Raw genomic sequence first — 8,792 nt, 5'->3', positions numbered from 1 at the left:
GGAAGGGACTGACAAGTCATGTGATTGTAAAAAAGCCTTCCTGGCAGAGGGAAAAGCAAGCATAAAAGCAAGCATAAAACAGCCTGAAGCAGGAGAATGCCTGGTGTGAGGAGAAGGTCAATATTGACAGAAGAGGTGAACTAGAGGGAAAAATAATGAATAATAAGATGAGCAAAATATGGTGGCACCAGAGCCTTTTGAATCAGAGTAAAGATTTTGGCTTTTATTCTAAGTGAGGTCAGAAGACTTGGGAGGTTCTGAACAAAGAAGTGACATTATCTTATTTTTTTCTAACAGACTCACTCTGTCTAGTGGGTTGGGAATAAATTTAGGAGCAGGGATAGAAGCTGGAAGACAAATCAGGAGGCTGATATAATTATTCCAGTGAGTCATGATTTATTTGAGACAGAATGAGGCACCATGTAGGGGATGGTAAGAGGTTGGATTCTTGATATATTTTAAAAAATAGAACTGAGAGTATTTCCTGAAATACAGGATATTAGTGTGAGGGAAAGAGAGGTATTGGGAGTGACTCCAGCATTTTTGGCTTTAATAGGAAGAAGGAAAAAGTTATAAATATGTTGGAGAAGATGTAGGAAGCCTAAGTTTGTGGTAGAAAGGATATCAGGATTTCAGTTGTGGATATACTGCATTGAGAAGCCAAGTACGATGAAGTTTTAGAATATAAGTGAAGTCCAGAGCGACAACCAAGAAAGAATTCTTAAGACGTCTCTGGTGCAAAAAGGTGATTTTATTAAAGCACGGGGACAGGACCCGTGGGCAGAAAGAGCTGCTGCACTGTGGTCTTGAGGAGTGGCTGATTATATACTCAGGAGGTGGGGAGGTGAGGACGAAGGGGGTGTCCAGAAGGACTGTCATATGCTAAAGACTCTCAGGATACTAGAGGCCTGGTTATTGTCAAGCCAAGGCTGTTTTCCCCTCTAATGAGGCACTAACATGAAGACAGTTGGGAGTTTCCTGGAGGAATGTTCCATTCCTCCTATCACATATCCTTGTCAATGGGCTTTAGGTTTAGAAGAAATTCAGTTTTATTTACATTTCCTTCTGCCTCAGGCTCCCTTAATTTTATGGAGGGGAGGGTGATGTCAGGGCTTCGGGAACTGAGTTATGGGTCTCTGGAAGTTAGGCTATTGATAAGAAAGCTTCTTCCTTGTAAATCACTAGGACATTTGTAAACTGAGGGAGACTTCTGTCCTGCCAAGACTTTGATCTCTATCAGTTAACCATTTGTTTTTCCTTTAGGGCCGCCAGGAGTGCCTGAGGAATGTCACATATATCACATGGGGGGGGGGGTGTAGGGTGCCTTCTTCTGCTTTGTCCTCACTTGCCTTCTGCTCCCTCATTAAGTAGGTATTGAGTGTCAAGTAGCACATCAAGTAGGATTCAGTTAGGGAATCAGAACCAGTAAGAATGGTATGGAAGAAAGGGTTTATTATAGAGATTAGATTTCCAAAATTATTGGAACTGATGAAGAATTTTTTTGTGAAAGCTGTACTTTTTGTATGTGGTGGTGGTCGTCCTGAAATCACTCTTCAAAAGCAGGGTTGGCAGTTTTGGAGAAAACAGACAGTGAAACAGAATTATTAGTATAAAACAAACCCCAAAACAATATGGAAAAATCTACAATGGCAAAATGGAACCTGTGAGAACAAACTGGAACGTGTGTCTCTCTCTTACTCCCTCTTATCTCACTGATGAAGTTTGCTTGGAGAAGTCAGATCACTTCACTATAGAGAACACGATGTGCTTTGTCGCAAACCAGAAAGTTGAAAAGAGAAAATGTAGTAACAGCTAGAAAAGATGGATGCTGTGACTTTCCTCATTAACAAAGTGAGCGAGATCAGCAAAAATGTGTGTGAGCAGCACCAGGCCTGCTTGGTGGCCATTGCTTTGCTTCCACATCTCATTTTCTCCCCTTGTCATCAACCCTAACTTGTAAATACTAACCCAGATTAGCCAAATTGACACAGTACAAAACTACCACTACCACATGTAGGCAGTTACATAGTGTGTCTAGAATGTAGGAAGGAGAAATGGGCTTAAAGTGTACACCTGGATTTATTCTTTCAGAGGTGATACTCAAAGTAAAGCAATTGGATTCTATCACCCAAAACATACATGTTGGTAGAAGATAGAGAAGTATTTAAGAATGAAGCCCCAGAAGAAGAAGAAAAAAAGAATGAAACCCCAGAGCACTCTAATTTTTTGATATCAAGGATGTAAGGAAGAACTTGCCAAGGACTCTGAGTAGTAACAGTCAACGTGTAGGATGAAAATCTAGTCAGGGTGGGATCCAGAAAGTCAAGTGAAACAGAGTGATTCAAGAAGGGAAAGTGATTGTTTCTCCTCCTCCATCCACAATTATTGAATTCCCTTGTGGGGAAAATGGGCTTTGGGTTTTCATCCAAACTGTTTACCCAGATATAATAAAGAGTATAAGACAGTACCAGTTTTCTTCTGTGTCATTAGATGGCAGAATCACTTGAAATACATATTTCCTTTTGTAAATGAGAAAAATGTTTATTAAGGAAACAACAATTTAACAGCTCTCGCTTAGGAGACTTTTATGGACTAGAGCATAATCTGAAGACAATTACAGTTTCAGTCATAAACACACTACATAGGGTGCTTATTTTATAAACACAAGGATGCCCAAGTTTGTGACATGCTGACATAATTGTGTTATTAAATTTACAGAGTTTGGTGGTAATTGTGATTAAACTCTTGGGCAGCAGCTCCCCCAAAGAATGCAGTCATCATGTGTGACTCAACAGCTCCCCATTAGCAAAATTTGTAATCATAATCATCTTTCACCATTACAGGTAACCTATATTCCTAAAGGAAGTTGTTCTTCAGTCTGATAGTTTAAGTACGCCTGGTTGTCTGCCATGTTGTTAATGAAATATTTTAACAGCCCATACGATTAAGTACAACACAGTCCCATTATCTGGAATGTCCAAACTGGAAATAATTTCATCCTCGTTAATGATGTTCAAACCATATTCTTTAGTTAAGGATGTATATCTTAAAACTCGAAGAAATGGAGGATTGCTGCAGAATAATTTTAATTCTTACTTTGTAATGGCGTCTCTTGCCTGGCCTGTGGACTGCAGCATTTTGTCAATATGATTACCACAGCAGAAGCATCTTTGTTTGCTTTAATAGTAAGTGGTTTGCAGTTTTATGGGTGCTCCCTAATCTGCAGTCGTATAGGGAATTGTGCCTCAAACAGGTAAGTATCCTTGGTCCTCTTTGGCCACAAAGCCCTTTCAGGTATAAGCTAAAATCCAAACAGATGGAGTCTGTTTGCTGATATTTATGCAACAATCATCATTAATTATATCTTTAGTATTGATTGGGATCTGAATTGTATTTATTGCTGTGTTTATATTTTTAAAAGCTTGTTAAAAATTATCTTCATCTTATGGAGCCCCAGTATAATTCTTTAGAATCCTTTGTCTAATCAAATCTCTGAGGTTCTCTTTTTCCTTACACATTTTAGGTGGTCATCCATTTGTTCCATTATTCTACTGTGCTAAATATTTAGCTATAGCAATCAATGGAGTATGGCTATGGGCCTTCCCCCCACCCCCCAATATGATCCAAATCGTAAGGCTGTAAATGTTTTCTCAACTCAGGAAATGGTTTATCTAGTTGTAGATCTCCTAATACATTATCTGAGTAAAATTCTATTACTCGATGTTCTTTTATAATGATCTTCCTATAGCCAACCAGCCATATATAGCCTACACATTAAAAGGGGGATGTGGGAATTCCAGAAGATTTCAGCTAAATGTAATAGTGTACTTTCAGGGAGCCTAGTTGCAAGCACAGTAGTAAACCTACAGCAAAAAGAATGGTCATTGCTTGGGTTTTCTGAACTCTCTTCCACCAACTTAATAGATACATTGTTATTTAATTCTTACAAGAGTTCCACAGCTTGAGCTTAATTCTTGCTGACACTGCTGTTTTATAGGAATAAATAATGTTTTCAGCATCTTCTCTGCTGATCTGATTTCCATCAGTAATTGTAAATGAATCAAGACCGAGTAGTTCCAAGTTGTTAAAAATTTCAGTTCCTGTGGCTCTTGCATTTATTAGGTAACCTTGAGCAGACCCTAAAGTCTCTTGCCCATGATTACTCCACAACTGCAGCTGCCCAGCCCCCACGGAATAGCCAGTAACAGCCTGCAAAGTGCCACCATCATCTCTTGAAGTTTTTTTTTTAAATCAGAAAACTTTCTCATTCTTTTTATTTCCAGCGTTATTGAGATATAATTGATACATAACATTGTGTAAGTGTAAGGTATACAACATGAAGACATTTTTAATATTATATTTTAATATGGTGAACAATGAAGTTTACTATAAAACTGAATTTCACTGGGAACATTTTCTGTTCATATGTTGTCCATTTCATTGATTTAGAGTGTTACCTTGATGTTCCTGTCTAGTCAAATCTACAGATGAGAGGAAGTTTACAAAGGAGTAAGAAGAAACTATCTTGAACAAAAATAAAAAACAAAACCCAACTCTTCAGTTCAGATTTCATTTTAAGCCCATTTTATACTAGTAAGTGGAGATGCCAGGATAAATTTAATAAACTGTATAAACTACTAAGACTCTTCAGCCTGTCTGTCATGTAGTCATTTGTCATTGTTACTCTTATACAGAGCTGGTGCTACAGTGTTTATTTCCAGCTCTCCAGCTGGGTCACTTAGTTAATCTCTCTTTACCTTTAAAAATAGGGATAAATTGTTCTTTGACTTACCTCAATGAAATGATGTGACTGCTGATGAGATGACATTTGTGAAACAATTTGATTGTCTCACAAAATAATTGCCATATGATTTCAAAACCACCTGCTGGACTTTTTCCTATCTGAAGAACAAACCCCTGAAATTAGATTACTCCTGCAGCTTTACATGGTTTGAAATGAGATTTTTTTTCCTACAAGAAACAATGTATGGTTGCCAAAGGTGGCCTATCTGACTCAGAGAAATCTCTAGTGATTAAATGATGTTCTCACACATGTACAGTAGGCATGTGCATCTCTGAGAGATGCAGATGAAGTCCTCAAGACAGAAGACTTAGGACTCTTGATTCCTGGGAATCAGCTCTCTTCCCTGTGAACTGTTTTGTAGCATTACTAAAATTTACTAAATGTAATATGGTATCCCGCCTGTATGGGAACCTGGAAGAGTTTGAAAAAAGGATGGTACATAAAAACTATGGAAATCTGAAAGAAAGTTACTGAGCACTTTTGAGTACTTTTTTATTATTATTATAAGCTTAATATCTGCTTGAAGTTTATGATGTTATTAAAATAGTTAACACAAGGATAGCTTGACTTATTAAAGGCTAGTGTGTAGATTTCAAAATTCTATAGCCATAATATAGCCCGAAGATAACATTTGGAGAACTGAGTTGTTCTTTAATATATGCATGCATGCCAATATTTATAAGGACACACTATTTTCTAGGCAGTGTGTCAGCATTGGGAAAATGTGGTTGTTAGTACTACATTTCAAAATGAATGTTAATTATTAATATGACATATCAATTATATTGACCAAACAATTATTCCCTACTCCACAAGGGAAGAAAATAAACACATGATTTATTTGTTGTTTTATTTTTGCAAAGTTTCAAGATAGGATATTTCTGGTATTCAGGACATTGATTTCACTGATAATTAGCCCCACAACACTATTAGAAAAACTGCCAAGTCCTTTTATGCTCCAGTTTGTTGATTTCCAAATTGATTAAGTGCAAAGAGAAACATAAATTAGAGTGTCCATATCTGTTTTTTAGGTTCATATAGTCCATTAATTTACTAATACACATATATGTTTAATATAAAGTTCTCTACTTCATAGAGAACTTCATAAAGTTCTCTACTTCATGATGGGTGGATGACAACTTGGATGACCTCTTAATCACCTTTTTCATATTATTTTATCTTACCCAATTAATACTCAGTCTTTAAAAAATACTAATATATTTCTAGTTTAAGCTCTGAATCTCATGGTATTTCTTATTTCTGTTTTCCATACCCATACCCCAACCACCCAATTACCAATTATTATCAATTCTGGAAATACATCTCAATCCCTTCTCTCTCTTTTTTTTTTTTTCACCATTCTCACATTTTGAATGCCCTAATTTCAACTGTAGTCCTACTTTGCACCAAGTGTTGTCTCCTCCTAGTATGCTTCCGCATGAATTTTGAATTACCCTCTTTAGAACAGGGGTGAAAAGTTTCTTGTTGGTTTATGTCATCTATAAAAAATAAAATCTAAGCTCTTTTGCAGTAAGGCATCCAGACCCTTTGGGACCTGCCCCAAATATCCTGTCCTTTTTCTATGACTCCCTCACACACATTCTAGTTTTTTTTTTTAATGTGACACATATTTTCATATATTTTTTTTAATGTGACGTGCCGTTCTTTCTGTCATTCTTTCCAGACTCTATTTTATTAATCTCTATGTATGCCTCAAGACCAAGCTCTCATTCTGCTTCCCTGATACAACTTTGTAAACCTCATGCCACTGTGTAATTTAACTTATTATAATAGTTTCCATGCTTTATTGTAGGGTTTCTTCCATTTGTTTTTCTCACTAGGCTAAAAGTTCCTTAAAGGTATACACCAAGAGTTATTGCTTTCTTATGATTCCAGAAAAACGTAAGAGAAGGCCTAGGCTATATAAAACACCCAGTAAACATCAAATGAGCAAACTAGATCCATTCTTCATTCTCAGTCTTCAAATATCCACCAGCTCCATGAATTAAACTTATGACTAATTTTAATGTAGTACCTATCAAGAAAGCAGAGATTACAGCTCTCATTTTTTATACCTAACATCATCCCTCAGCTTTATTAATGTTTCAAAGAGAAAATCGTTGTGGGAACATTTTTACTACAGAAAGATCTAAGTATAAAGCAACTGGGAAATTTAACTTTGTAACAGACAGACAGTTGTTGTTTCTTACAAAGTTACCATTCTGAAATAAGTCATTGCAAGGAGAGAAAAAAATCTCTGTGCTGAAAGTTGGAAAAAGAAAGTCTGGCTTTTGGGAAGGTATTATGAATTAGATTAACAAAAGAGTCACATTATATGCCATAAAGGTTTTATGTGCTATAAAATGTGAAGAGTAATTCAAAGTTGTGAATTGACGCAGGCAAAATTCTAAAGAAACCCAGAGAAGTTTTGAATTCTAGCCATAACTATAAATTTACATTCTGCTCAGAGTTTCTGTGTATATATCTCAAAAGATATGTCTGGTAACTAGGTTGTTTGTATATCCTAGGCATATAGCATTTGGATATTTGAGGCATGAAGCAACTTCTCACTCATCATCCTTGACACTAGCTTTTTAATTTTTACTCTCATATAGAACTATGATTTCATTATTCATTCATATGCATGTCCTTACTATCTCCCCATCAACAGAAAAATATAAATGAAAATGCCTGCATTATTAAGGAAGCCTTTTCAAAAACAGGTTGCCACCACTATTGGGAGGCAGTTCTCCAAGACATTTCTACATGTTTTGTGACAGAGTTTATTCACAAGGAGGTTTGCATAGCAAACCCTGGTCAAAAAGTAGACATGTTTCCTTACCAGCATAATAAAGATACTGCCTCCCTGCCAGGCAAAGGTTGATCAGATTTCTCTTCATAAAATTGAGTTTTCTAAGCTTGGTTTCCTCAGCTGTGCCGTAGATCCCACTGGGTGTACATTATTCACCAGGACCTGCTTCATGTCTTCCCCATGGGCCTTGGTGACAAGGGAAACTGATAGAAGCATGGCTCTCATGCTGCCTGCTGCATAGTGGATATTAAAGTACGGAAATCCATTTGACTCATTGTTTCCATACCGATGTAGTATATGAACCTGTGATCAACTTCAAGGTTGATCCAGCAGCTGTAGTCGGCACTGCTGCTCGACCATTAGACAACTTTGCTTTCCTGGCTTCATTTCCTGGCACTCTATATACCTCACAGTCTGTGCTGTAGTTTATAGTTCCCCGAACATGCTGTACTGCTTATATGTTTTGTTTTGTTTTGTTTTCTTTTCTTTTCTTTTCATCTGCCTGTATGTGTATCTGCTTGGCCCTGGTTATCTTCCTTACAGAGTATATTTTACCTTATTGTCTCCTTCCCATGAAAATTTTCATGACTTTTACAGGTACCAGGCTTTATCCAAGTCATGGGCTTCTCTAATAGAGAATATATTTTAACAAATTTCCATTTTATGTGTAATTATTGTATTTTTCATTATTTAAATTTGTGCAAGATGCCTATATCAAACTACTCAGTAACTGCTATGTGCAAATCAATAATAGATAGTAGATGGAGGTAGGTTGATAAACAGTGCAGAAATGATTCCTAATCTCTAGAAACTTACAGAGAATTGGGAAAGATGAACATCATATAGATATAGAGGTATATAACAAGGGGATCAAATAATACAAGGTCCACTCTTGGAAGCTTTCTCTGTGGAAAAGATGCTTCAGTTGAAGCCTGAAGGGAAGAAGAACTAGTTCACAAAAAGACTTGATAGATGTTATTATATAACACAGCATGATATCTAGCCAGCACTCAGTAAATATTTGAGAAATGAAGCAAATGAATAAAAAAATCAATTTTTCCTCAGTTTTTAATATGTTCTCTTCTAATTCCTGACACTTTTTGAAAGACTTTTTTTTTTTTTTTTAGGGCTTATTCATGACTTCCTAAAAGTGATTAAAAAATTACCCTCTTAAAT

General features: G+C 36.4%; 1 pseudogene; it reads right to left on the bottom strand.

Moving 5' to 3' along the window:
* Positions 1–2,712: 2,712 nt before the first annotated feature.
* LOC116638602 lies at positions 2,713–8,236 on the bottom strand (annotated as a pseudogene).
* Between the last annotated feature and the right edge of the window lie 556 nt (positions 8,237–8,792).

Source organism: Phoca vitulina, unplaced genomic scaffold, assembly GCF_004348235.1.
Source record: "Phoca vitulina isolate PV1807 unplaced genomic scaffold, GSC_HSeal_1.0 scaffold16, whole genome shotgun sequence".
Taxonomy (NCBI): Eukaryota; Metazoa; Chordata; class Mammalia; order Carnivora; family Phocidae; genus Phoca; species Phoca vitulina.
The sequence above is the reverse complement of the archived record's forward strand: the minus strand, read 5'-3'. Positions and strand labels throughout refer to the sequence as shown.